At 41.1% G+C, this 13,245-nt stretch overlaps 5 non-coding genes across 5 annotated transcripts; all 5 read right to left on the bottom strand.

Moving 5' to 3' along the window:
* Nucleotides 1-643: 643 nt before the first annotated feature.
* Nucleotides 644-715, bottom strand: Trnam-cau. The gene has a single exon. It is a non-coding gene; the product is annotated as a tRNA-Met (tRNA).
* An 8,724-nt stretch (nucleotides 716-9,439) lies between these two features.
* Nucleotides 9,440-9,511, bottom strand: Trnam-cau. The gene has a single exon. It is a non-coding gene; the product is annotated as a tRNA-Met (tRNA).
* Nucleotides 9,512-11,035: 1,524 nt separating this feature from the next.
* Nucleotides 11,036-11,107, bottom strand: Trnam-cau. The gene has a single exon. It is a non-coding gene; the product is annotated as a tRNA-Met (tRNA).
* A 1,125-nt stretch (nucleotides 11,108-12,232) lies between these two features.
* On the bottom strand, nucleotides 12,233-12,304 carry Trnam-cau. Its single transcript has one exon. It is a non-coding gene; the product is annotated as a tRNA-Met (tRNA).
* A 327-nt stretch (nucleotides 12,305-12,631) lies between these two features.
* Trnam-cau lies at nucleotides 12,632-12,703 on the bottom strand. Its single transcript has one exon. It is a non-coding gene; the product is annotated as a tRNA-Met (tRNA).
* Nucleotides 12,704-13,245: the final 542 nt, after the last annotated feature.

The following is a 13,245-nucleotide window of genomic DNA, read 5'->3' as shown; positions in this document are numbered from 1 at the left end:
TACATTGCGTGTAAACACCATTTGTCCCCAATCTAAGTGTCTAAAGATCTAAACCTTCCAAATACAACCATGGATAGTTCAGAACTTTTTTACGATTCGTTTTTAGAATGTCTTAAAACGCTAACATCAAAATAGAAATCAAGGAATTTATAAGCCTGCTAATGAAAGGTTCATTTTCGTCGTGTTTGGGTGAGTTGTCTTATTTCTTGTTGCAAAAGCGGGAAGGAGAGAAAAAGGTGTAGTTAGCAGAGCGTGGTTTCGATCCACGGACCTCTGGGTTATGGGCCCAGCACACTTCCACTGCGCCACTCTGCTCTCATTTCATCTACCTAGTGCTACGACATATGTGTCTGTTACATATTACTTGCATCAGACAGTCATCTGGACATGTTCACTGATTACATTGCGTGTAAACGCCATTTGTCCCCAATCTAAGTGTCTAAAGATCTAAACCTTCCAAATACAACTATGTATAGTTCAGAACTTTTTTACAATTCGTTTTTAGAATGTCTTAAAACGCTAACATCAAAATAGAAATCAAGGAATTTATAAGGCTGCTAATGAAAGCTTCATTTTTGTCACGTTGGGGTGAGTTGTCTTATTTCTTGTTGCAAAAGCGGGAAGGAGAGAAAAAAGGTGTAGTTAGCAGAGCGTGGTTTCGATCCACGGACCTCTGGGTTATGGGCCCAGCACGCTTCCACTGCGCCACTCTGCTCTCATTTCATCTACCTAGTGCTACGACATATGTGTCTGTTAACTATTGCTTGCATCAGAATGTATTCTGGACATGTTCACTGATTACACTGCGTGTGAACGCCATTTGTACGCAATCTAGATATATAAAGAGGTATAACTTCCAAATACAAGCATAGATATGTCAGTACTTTTTTTACGATTCATTTTTAGAATGTCTTAAAACGCTAACATGAAACGAAAAATTGAGGCATTTATAAAGCTGCTGATGACGGCTTCATTTTCGTCGTGTTGGTGTGAGTTGTCTTATTTCTTGTTGCAAAAGCGGGAAGGAGAGAAAAAGGTGTAGTTAGCAGAGCGTGGTTTCGATCCACGGGCCTCTGGGTTATGGGTCCAGCACGCTTCCACTGCGCCACTCTGCTCTCATTTCATTTACCTAGTGCTACGATATATGTGTCTGTTAAATATTACTTTCATCAGACAGTCCTCTGGACATGTTCACTGATTACATTGCGCTTAAACGCCATTTGTCCCCAATCTAAATGTCTAAAGATCTAAACCTTCCAAATACAACCATGGATAGTTCAGAACTTTTTTACGATTCGTTTTTAAAATGTCTTAAAACGCTAACATCAAAATAGAAATCAAGGAATTTATAAGGCTGCTAATGAAAGCTTCATTTTCGTCACGTTGGGGTGAGTTGTCTTATTTCTTGTTGCAAAAGCGGGAAGGAGAGAAAAAGGTGTAGTTAGCAGAGCGTGGTTTCGATCCACGGACATCTGGGTTATGGGCCCAGGACGCTTCCACTGCGCCACTCTGCTCTCATTTCATCTACCTAGTGCTACGACATATGTCTGTTACATATTACTTGCTTCAGAAAGTCCCCTGGACATGTCCACCGATTGTATTTCGTGTTGAGGCCATCTGTACGCAATCTAGATATATAAAGAGGTAACCTTCCAAATACAAGCATAGATATGTCAGTACTTTGTTACGTTTAATTTTAAGAATGTCTTAAAACGCTAACATCAAACGAAAAATTGTGGCATTTATAAAGGTGCTAATGACGGCTTCATTTTCGTCGTGTTGGGGTGAGTTGTCTTATTTCTTGTTGCAAAAGCGGGAAGGAGAGAAAAAGGTGTAGTTAGCAGAGCATGCATTCGATCGGCGGACCTCTGGGTTATGGGCCCAGCACGCTTCCACTGCGCAACTCTGCTCTCATTTCATTTACCTAGTGCTGCGACATATGTGTCTGTTATATATTGCTTGCATCAGAAAGTCCTCTGGACATGTTCACTGATTACATTGCGCTTAAACGCCATTTGTCCCCAATCTAAATGTCTAAAGAGGTATAACTTCCAAATACAAGCATAGATATGTCAGTACTTTTTTACGATTCACTTTTGGAATATCTTCAAACTCTATCATCAAAAGAGAAATCAAGGAATTGATATAGCTGGTAATGACGGCTTCATTTTCGTCGCGTTGGTGTGAGTTGTCTTATTTCTTGTTGCAAAAGCGGGAAGGAGAGAAAAAGGTGTAGTTAGCAGAGCATGGTTTCGATCCACGGACCTCTGGGTTATGGGCCCAGCAAGCTTCCACTGCGCCACTCTGCTCTCTGCTCTCATTTCGTCTACCTAGTGCTACGACATATGTGTCTGTTAACTATTGCTTGCATCAGAATGTATTCTGGACATGTTCACTGATTACACTGCGTGTGAACGCCATTTGTACGCAATCTAGATATATAAAGAGGTATAACTTCCAAATACAAGCATAGATATGTCAGTACTTTTTTTACGATTCATTTTTAGAATGTCTTAAAACGCTAACATGAAACGAAAAATTGAGGCATTTATAAAGCTGCTGATGACGGCTTCATTTTCGTCGTGTTGGTGTGAGTTGTCTTATTTCTTGTTGCAAAAGCGGGAAGGAGAGAAAAAGGTGTAGTTAGCAGAGCGTGGTTTCGATCCACGGGCCTCTGGGTTATGGGTCCAGCACGCTTCCACTGCGCCACTCTGCTCTCATTTCATTTACCTAGTGCTACGATATATGTGTCTGTTAAATATTACTTTCATCAGACAGTCCTCTGGACATGTTCACTGATTACATTGCGCTTAAACGCCATTTGTCCCCAATCTAAATGTCTAAAGATCTAAACCTTCCAAATACAACCATGGATAGTTCAGAACTTTTTTACGATTCGTTTTTAAAATGTCTTAAAACGCTAACATCAAAATAGAAATCAAGGAATTTATAAGGCTGCTAATGAAAGCTTCATTTTCGTCACGTTGGGGTGAGTTGTCTTATTTCTTGTTGCAAAAGCGGGAAGGAGAGAAAAAGGTGTAGTTAGCAGAGCGTGGTTTCGATCCACGGACATCTGGGTTATGGGCCCAGGACGCTTCCACTGCGCCACTCTGCTCTCATTTCATCTACCTAGTGCTACGACATATGTCTGTTACATATTACTTGCTTCAGAAAGTCCCCTGGACATGTCCACCGATTGTATTTCGTGTTGAGGCCATCTGTACGCAATCTAGATATATAAAGAGGTAACCTTCCAAATACAAGCATAGATATGTCAGTACTTTGTTACGTTTAATTTTAAGAATGTCTTAAAACGCTAACATCAAACGAAAAATTGTGGCATTTATAAAGGTGCTAATGACGGCTTCATTTTCGTCGTGTTGGGGTGAGTTGTCTTATTTCTTGTTGCAAAAGCGGGAAGGAGAGAAAAAGGTGTAGTTAGCAGAGCATGCATTCGATCGGCGGACCTCTGGGTTATGGGCCCAGCACGCTTCCACTGCGCAACTCTGCTCTCATTTCATTTACCTAGTGCTGCGACATATGTGTCTGTTATATATTGCTTGCATCAGAAAGTCCTCTGGACATGTTCACTGATTACATTGCGCTTAAACGCCATTTGTCCCCAATCTAAATGTCTAAAGAGGTATAACTTCCAAATACAAGCATAGATATGTCAGTACTTTTTTACGATTCACTTTTGGAATATCTTCAAACTCTATCATCAAAAGAGAAATCAAGGAATTGATATAGCTGGTAATGACGGCTTCATTTTCGTCGCGTTGGTGTGAGTTGTCTTATTTCTTGTTGCAAAAGCGGGAAGGAGAGAAAAAGGTGTAGTTAGCAGAGCATGGTTTCGATCCACGGACCTCTGGGTTATGGGCCCAGCAAGCTTCCACTGCGCCACTCTGCTCTCTGCTCTCATTTCGTCTACCTAGTGCTACGACATATGTGTCTGTTAACTATTGCTTGCATCAGAATGTATTCTGGACATGTTCACTGATTACACTGCGTGTGAACGCCATTTGTACGCAATCTAGATATATAAAGAGGTATAACTTCCAAATACAAGCATAGATATGTCAGTACTTTTTTACGATTCATTTTTAGAATGTCTTAAAACGCTAACATGAAACGAAAAATTGAGGCATTTATAAAGCTGCTGATGACGGCTTCATTTTCGTCGTGTTGGTGTGAGTTGTCTTATTTCTTGTTGCAAAAGCGGGAAGGAGAGAAAAAGGTGTAGTTAGCAGAGCGTGGTTTCGATCCACGGGCCTCTGGGTTATGGGTCCAGCACGCTTCCACTGCGCCACTCTGCTCTCATTTCATTTACCTAGTGCTACGATATATGTGTCTGTTAAATATTACTTTCATCAGACAGTCCTCTGGACATGTTCACTGATTACATTGCGCTTAAACGCCATTTGTCCCCAATCTAAATGTCTAAAGATCTAAACCTTCCAAATACAACCATGGATAGTTCAGAACTTTTTTACGATTCGTTTTTAAAATGTCTTAAAACGCTAACATCAAAATAGAAATCAAGGAATTTATAAGGCTGCTAATGAAAGCTTCATTTTCGTCACGTTGGGGTGAGTTGTCTTATTTCTTGTTGCAAAAGCGGGAAGGAGAGAAAAAGGTGTAGTTAGCAGAGCGTGGTTTCGATCCACGGACATCTGGGTTATGGGCCCAGGACGCTTCCACTGCGCCACTCTGCTCTCATTTCATCTACCTAGTGCTACGACATATGTCTGTTACATATTACTTGCTTCAGAAAGTCCCCTGGACATGTCCACCGATTGTATTTCGTGTTGAGGCCATCTGTACGCAATCTAGATATATAAAGAGGTAACCTTCCAAATACAAGCATAGATATGTCAGTACTTTGTTACGTTTAATTTTAAGAATGTCTTAAAACGCTAACATCAAACGAAAAATTGTGGCATTTATAAAGGTGCTAATGACGGCTTCATTTTCGTCGTGTTGGGGTGAGTTGTCTTATTTCTTGTTGCAAAAGCGGGAAGGAGAGAAAAAGGTGTAGTTAGCAGAGCATGCATTCGATCGGCGGACCTCTGGGTTATGGGCCCAGCACGCTTCCACTGCGCAACTCTGCTCTCATTTCATTTACCTAGTGCTGCGACATATGTGTCTGTTATATATTGCTTGCATCAGAAAGTCCTCTGGACATGTTCACTGATTACATTGCGCTTAAACGCCATTTGTCCCCAATCTAAATGTCTAAAGAGGTATAACTTCCAAATACAAGCATAGATATGTCAGTACTTTTTTACGATTCACTTTTGGAATATCTTCAAACTCTATCATCAAAAGAGAAATCAAGGAATTGATATAGCTGGTAATGACGGCTTCATTTTCGTCGCGTTGGTGTGAGTTGTCTTATTTCTTGTTGCAAAAGCGGGAAGGAGAGAAAAAGGTGTAGTTAGCAGAGCATGGTTTCGATCCACGGACCTCTGGGTTATGGGCCCAGCAAGCTTCCACTGCGCCACTCTGCTCTCTGCTCTCATTTCGTCTACCTAGTGCTACGACATATGTGTCTGTTAACTATTGCTTGCATCAGAATGTATTCTGGACATGTTCACTGATTACACTGCGTGTGAACGCCATTTGTACGCAATCTAGATATATAAAGAGGTATAACTTCCAAATACAAGCATAGATATGTCAGTACTTTTTTTACGATTCATTTTTAGAATGTCTTAAAACGCTAACATGAAACGAAAAATTGAGGCATTTATAAAGCTGCTGATGACGGCTTCATTTTCGTCGTGTTGGTGTGAGTTGTCTTATTTCTTGTTGCAAAAGCGGGAAGGAGAGAAAAAGGTGTAGTTAGCAGAGCGTGGTTTCGATCCACGGGCCTCTGGGTTATGGGTCCAGCACGCTTCCACTGCGCCACTCTGCTCTCATTTCATTTACCTAGTGCTACGATATATGTGTCTGTTAAATATTACTTTCATCAGACAGTCCTCTGGACATGTTCACTGATTACATTGCGCTTAAACGCCATTTGTCCCCAATCTAAATGTCTAAAGATCTAAACCTTCCAAATACAACCATGGATAGTTCAGAACTTTTTTACGATTCGTTTTTAAAATGTCTTAAAACGCTAACATCAAAATAGAAATCAAGGAATTTATAAGGCTGCTAATGAAAGCTTCATTTTCGTCACGTTGGGGTGAGTTGTCTTATTTCTTGTTGCAAAAGCGGGAAGGAGAGAAAAAGGTGTAGTTAGCAGAGCATGGTTTCGATCCACGGACATCTGGGTTATGGGCCCAGGACGCTTCCACTGCGCCACTCTGCTCTCATTTCATCTACCTAGTGCTACGACATATGTCTGTTACATATTACTTGCTTCAGAAAGTCCCCTGGACATGTCCACCGATTGTATTTCGTGTTGAGGCCATCTGTACGCAATCTAGATATATAAAGAGGTAACCTTCCAAATACAAGCATAGATATGTCAGTACTTTGTTACGTTTAATTTTAAGAATGTCTTAAAACGCTAACATCGAACGAAAAATTGTGGCATTTATAAAGGTGCTAATGACGGCTTCATTTTCGTCGTGTTGGGGTGAGTTGTCTTATTTCTTGTTGCAAAAGCGGGAAGGAGAGAAAAAGGTGTAGTTAGCAGAGCATGCATTCGATCGGCGGACCTCTGGGTTATGGGCCCAGCACGCTTCCACTGCGCAACTCTGCTCTCATTTCATTTACCTAGTGCTGCGACATATGTGTCTGTTATATATTGCTTGCATCAGAAAGTCCTCTGGACATGTTCACTGATTACATTGCGCTTAAACGCCATTTGTCCCCAATCTAAATGTCTAAAGAGGTATAACTTCCAAATACAAGCATAGATATGTCAGTACTTTTTTACGATTCACTTTTGGAATATCTTCAAACTCTATCATCAAAAGAGAAATCAAGGAATTGATATAGCTGCTAATGACGGCTTCATTTTCGTCGCGTTGGTGTGAGTTGTCTTATTTCTTGTTGCAAAAGCGGGAAGGAGAGAAAAAGGTGTAGTTAGCAGAGCATGGTTTCGATCCACGGACCTCTGGGTTATGGGCCCAGCAAGCTTCCACTGCGCCACTCTGCTCTCTGCTCTCATTTCGTCTACCTAGTGCTACGACATATGTGTCTGTTAACTATTGCTTGCATCAGAATGTATTCTGGACATGTTCACTGATTACACTGCGTGTGAACGCCATTTGTACGCAATCTAGATATATAAAGAGGTATAACTTCCAAATACAAGCATAGATATGTCAGTACTTTTTTTACGATTCATTTTTAGAATGTCTTAAAACGCTAACATGAAACGAAAAATTGAGGCATTTATAAAGCTGCTGATGACGGCTTCATTTTCGTCGTGTTGGTGTGAGTTGTCTTATTTCTTGTTGCAAAAGCGGGAAGGAGAGAAAAAGGTGTAGTTAGCAGAGCGTGGTTTCGATCCACGGGCCTCTGGGTTATGGGTCCAGCACGCTTCCACTGCGCCACTCTGCTCTCATTCCATTTACCTAGTGCTACGATATATGTGTCTGTTAAATATTACTTTCATCAGACAGTCCTCTGGACATGTTCACTGATTACATTGCGCTTAAACGCCATTTGTCCCCAATCTAAATGTCTAAAGATCTAAACCTTCCAAATACAACCATGGATAGTTCAGAACTTTTTTACGATTCGTTTTTAAAATGTCTTAAAACGCTAACATCAAAATAGAAATCAAGGAATTTATAAGGCTGCTAATGAAAGCTTCATTTTCGTCACGTTGGGGTGAGTTGTCTTATTTCTTGTTGCAAAAGCGGGAAGGAGAGAAAAAGGTGTAGTTAGCAGAGCATGGTTTCGATCCACGGACATCTGGGTTATGGGCCCAGGACGCTTCCACTGCGCCACTCTGCTCTCATTTCATCTACCTAGTGCTACGACATATGTCTGTTACATATTACTTGCTTCAGAAAGTCCCCTGGACATGTCCACCGATTGTATTTCGTGTTGAGGCCATCTGTACGCAATCTAGATATATAAAGAGGTAACCTTCCAAATACAAGCATAGATATGTCAGTACTTTGTTACGTTTAATTTTAAGAATGTCTTAAAACGCTAACATCGAACGAAAAATTGTGGCATTTATAAAGGTGCTAATGACGGCTTCATTTTCGTCGTGTTGGGGTGAGTTGTCTTATTTCTTGTTGCAAAAGCGGGAAGGAGAGAAAAAGGTGTAGTTAGCAGAGCATGCATTCGATCGGCGGACCTCTGGGTTATGGGCCCAGCACGCTTCCACTGCGCAACTCTGCTCTCATTTCATTTACCTATCGCTGCGACATATGTGTCTGTTATATATTGCTTGCATCAGAAAGTCCTCTGGACATGTTCACTGATTACATTGCGCTTAAACGCCATTTGTCCCCAATCTAAATGTCTAAAGAGGTATAACTTCCAAATACAAGCATAGATATGTCAGTACTTTTTTACGATTCACTTTTGGAATATCTTCAAACTCTATCATCAAAAGAGAAATCAAGGAATTGATATAGCTGCTAATGACGGCTTCATTTTCGTCGTGTTGGGGTGAGTTGTCTTATTTCTTGTTGCAAAAGCGGGAAGGAGAGAAAAAGGTGTAGTTAGCAGAGCGTGGTTTCGATCGACGGACCTCTGGGTTATGGGCCCAGCACGCTTCCACTGCGCCTCTCTGCTCTCATTTCATCTACCTAGTGCTACGACATATGTGTCTGTTACATATTACTTGCATCAGAGAGTCCCCTCGACATGTCCACCGATTGTATTTCGTGTTGACGTCATCTGTACGCAATCTAGATATATAAAAAGGTAAACCTTCCAAATACAAGCATAGATATGTCAGTACTTTTTTACGATTCATTTTAAGAATGTCTTAAAACGCTAACATCAAACTAAAAATTGAGGCATTTATATAGCTGCTAATGACAGCTTCATTTTCGTCGTGTTGGGGTGAGTTGTCTTATTTCTTGTTGCAAAAGCGGGAAGGAGAGAAAAAAGGTGTAGTTAGCAGAGCGTGGTTTCGATCGACGGACATCTGGGTTATGGGCCCAGCACGCTTCCACTGCGCCTCTCTGCTCTCATTTCATCTACCTAGTGCTACGACATATGTGTCTGTTACATATTACTTGCATCAGAGAGTCCCCTGTACATGTCCACCGATTGTATTTCGTGTTGACGTCATCTGGACGCAATCTAGATATATAAAGAGGTAAACCTTCCAAATACAAGCATAGATATGTCAGTACTTTTTAAATTTTAATTTAAACAATGTCTTAAAACGCTAACATCAAACTAAAAATTGAGACATTTATATAGCTGCTAATGACGGCTTCATTTTCGTCGTGTTGGGGTGAGTTGTCTTATTTCTTGTTGCAAAAGCGGGAAGGAGAGAAAAAGGTGTAGTTAGCAGAGCGTGGTTTCGATCCACGGACCTCTGGGTTATGGGCCCAGCACGCTTCCACTGCGCCACTCTGCTCTCATTTCATCTACCTAGTGCTACGACATATGTGTCTGTTACATATTACTTGCATCAGAAAGTCCCCTGGACATGTTCACTGATTACATTGCGCTTAAACGCCATTTGTCCCCAATCTAAATGTCTAAAGAGGTATAACTTCCAAATACAAGCATAGATATGTCAGTACTTTTTTACGATTCATTTTTAGAATATCTTCAAACTCTATCATTAAAAGAGAAATCAAGGAATTGATATAGCTGCTAATGACGGCTTCATTTTCGTCGTGTTGGGGTGAGTTGTCTTATTTCTTGTTGCAAAAGTGGGAAGGAGAGAAAAAGGTGTAGTTAGCAGAGCGTGGTTTCGATCCACGGACCTCTGGGTTATGGGCCCAGCAAGCTTCCACTGCGCCACTCTGCTCTCATTTCGTTTACCTAGTGCTGCGACATATGTGTCGGGTATATATTGCTTGCATCAGACAGTCCTCTGGACATGTTCACTGATTACCCTGCGCTTAAACGCCATTTGTCCCCAATCTAAATGTCTAAAGATCTAAACCTTCCAAATACAACCATGGATAGTTCAGAACTTTTTTACGATTCGTTTTTAAAATGTCTTAAAACGCTAACATCAAAATAGAAATCAAGGAATTTATAAGGCTGCTAATGAAAGCTTCATTTTCGTCACGTTGGGGTGAGTTGTCTTATTTCTTGTTGCAAAAGCGGGAAGGAGAGAAAAAGGTGTAGTTAGCAGAGCGTGGTTTCGATCCACGGACCTCTGGGTTATGGGCCCAGCACGCTTCCACTGCGCCTCTCTGCTCTCATTTCATCTACCTAGTGCTACGACATATGTGTCTGTTACATATTACTTGCATCAGAGAGTCCCCTGGACATGTCCACCGATTGTATTTCGTGTTGACGTCATCTGGACGCAATCTAGATATATAAAGAGGTATAACTTCCAAATACAAGCATAGATATGTCAGTACTTTTTTACGATTCATTTTTAGAATATCTTCAAACTCTATCATTAAAAGAGAAATCAAGGAATTGATATAGCTGCTGATGACGGCTTCATTTTCGTCGTGTTGGGGTGAGTTGTCTTATTTCTTGTTGCAAAAGCGGGAAGGAGAGAAAAAGGTGTAGTTAGCAGAGCGTGGTTTCGATCGACGGACCTCTGGGTTATGGGCCCAGCACGCTTCCACTGCGCCTCTCTGCTCTCATTTCATCTACCTAGTGCTACGACATATGTGTCTGTTACATATTACTTGCATCAGAGAGTCCCCTGTACATGTCCACCGATTGTATTTCGTGTTGACGTCATCTGGACGCAATCTAGATATATAAAGAGGTAAACCTTCCAAATACAAGCATAGATATGTCAGTACTTTTTAAAGTTTAATTTAAACAATGTCTTAAAACGCTAACATCAAACTAAAAATTGAGACATTTATATAGCTGCTAATGACGGCTTCATTTTCGTCGTGTTGGGGTGAGTTGTCTTATTTCTTGTTGCAAAAGCGGGAAGGAGAGAAAAAGGTGTAGTTAGCAGAGCGTGGTTTCGATCCACGGACCTCTGGGTTATGGGCCCAGCACGCTTCCACTGCGCCACTCTGCTCTCATTTCATCTACCTAGTGCTACGACATATGTGTCTGTTACATATTACTTGCATCAGAAAGTCCCCTGGACATGTTCACTGATTACATTGAGCTTAAACGCCATTTGTCCCCAATCTAAATGTCTAAAGAGGTATAACTTCCAAATACAAGCATAGATATGTCAGTACTTTTTTACGATTCATTTTTAGAATATCTTCAAACTCTATCATCAAAAGAGAAATCAAGGAATTGATATAGCTGCTAATGACGGCTTCATTTTCGTCGTGTTGGGGTGAGTTGTCTTATTTCTTGTTGCAAAAGTGGGAAGGAGAGAAAAAGGTGTAGTTAGCAGAGCGTGGTTTCGATCCACGGACCTCTGGGTTATGGGCCCAGCAAGCTTCCACTGCACCACTCTGCTCTCATTTCGTTTACCTAGTGCTGCGACATATGTGTCTGTTATATATTGCTTGCATCAGACAGTCCTCTGGACATGTTCACTGATTACCCTGCGCTTAAACGCCATTTGTCCCCAATCTAAATGTCTAAAGAGGTATAACTTCCAAATACAAGCATAGATATGTCAGTACTTTTTTACGATTCATTTTTAGAATATCTTCAAACTCTATCATCAAAAGAGAAATCAAGGAATTGATATAGCTGCTGATGACGGCTTCATTTTCGTCGTGTTGGGGTGAGTTGTCTTATTTCTTGTTGCAAAAGCGGGAAGGAGAGAAAAAGGTGTAGTTAGCAGAGCGTGGTTTCGATCCACGGACCTCTGGGTTATGGGCCCAGCACGCTTCCACTGCGCCTCTCTGCTCTCATTTCATCTACCTAGTGCTACGACATATGTGTCTGTTACATATTAGTTGCATCAGAGAGTCCCCTGTACATGTCCACCGATTGTATTTCGTGTTGACGTCATCTGGACGCAATCTAGATATATAAAGAGGTAAACCTTCCAAATACAAGCATAGATATGTCAGTACTTTTTAAAGTTTAATTTAAACAATGTCTTAAAACGCTAACATCAAACTAAAAAATGAGACATTTATATAGCTGCTAATGACGGCTTCATTTTCGTCGTGTTGGGGTGAGTTGTCTTATTTCTTGTTGCAAAAGCGGGAAGGAGAGAAAAAGGTGTAGTTAGCAGAGCGTGGTTTCGATCCACGGACCTCTGGGTTATGGGCCCAGCACGCTTCCACTGCGCCACTCTGCTCTCATTTCATCTACTTAGTGCTACGACATATGTGTCTGTTACATATTACTTGCATCAGAAAGTCCCCTGGACATGTTCACTGATTACATTGCGCTTAAACGCCATTTGTCCCCAATCTAAATGTCTAAAGAGGTATAACTTCCAAATACAAGCATAGATATGTCAGTACTTTTTTACGATTCACTTTTGGAATATCTTCAAACTCTATCATCAAAAGAGAAATCAAGGAATTGATATAGCTGCTAATGACGGCTTCATTTTCGTCGTGTTGGGGTGAGTTGTCTTATTTCTTGTTGCAAAAGCGGGAAGGAGAGAAAAAGGTGTAGTTAGCAGAGCGTGGTTTCGATCCACGGACCTCTGGGTTATGGGCCCAGCACGCTTCCACTGCGCCACTCTGCTCTCATTTCATCTACCTAGTGCTACGACATATGTGTCTGTTACATATTACTTGCATCAGAAAGTCCCCTGGACATGTTCACTGATTACATTGCGCTTAAACGCCATTTGTCCCCAATCTAAATGTCTAAAGAGGTATAACTTCCAAATACAAGCATAGATATGTCAGTACTTTTTTACGATTCATTTTTAGAATATCTTCAAACTCTATCATCAAAAGAGAAATCAAGGAATTGATATAGCTGCTAATGACGGCTTCATTTTCGTCGTGTTGGGGTGAGTTGTCTTATTTCTTGTTGCAAAAGTGGGAAGGAGAGAAAAAGGTGTAGTTAGCAGAGCGTGGTTTCGATCCACGGACCTCTGGGTTATGGGCCCAGCAAGCTTCCACTGCGCCACTCTGCTCTCATTTCGTTTACCTAGTGCTGCGACATATGTGTCTGTTATATATTGCTTGCATCAGACAGTCCTCTGGACATGTTCACTGATTACCCTGCGCTTAAACGCCATTTGTCCCCAATCTAAATGTCTAAAGAGGTATAACTTCC

The sequence above is a fragment of the Haliotis rufescens genome, unplaced genomic scaffold (assembly GCF_023055435.1).
Source record: "Haliotis rufescens isolate VD_foot unplaced genomic scaffold, xgHalRufe1.0.p SCAF_7, whole genome shotgun sequence".
NCBI classification, from domain to species: domain Eukaryota; kingdom Metazoa; phylum Mollusca; class Gastropoda; order Lepetellida; family Haliotidae; genus Haliotis; species Haliotis rufescens.
The sequence above is the reverse complement of the archived record's forward strand: the minus strand, read 5'-3'. Positions and strand labels throughout refer to the sequence as shown.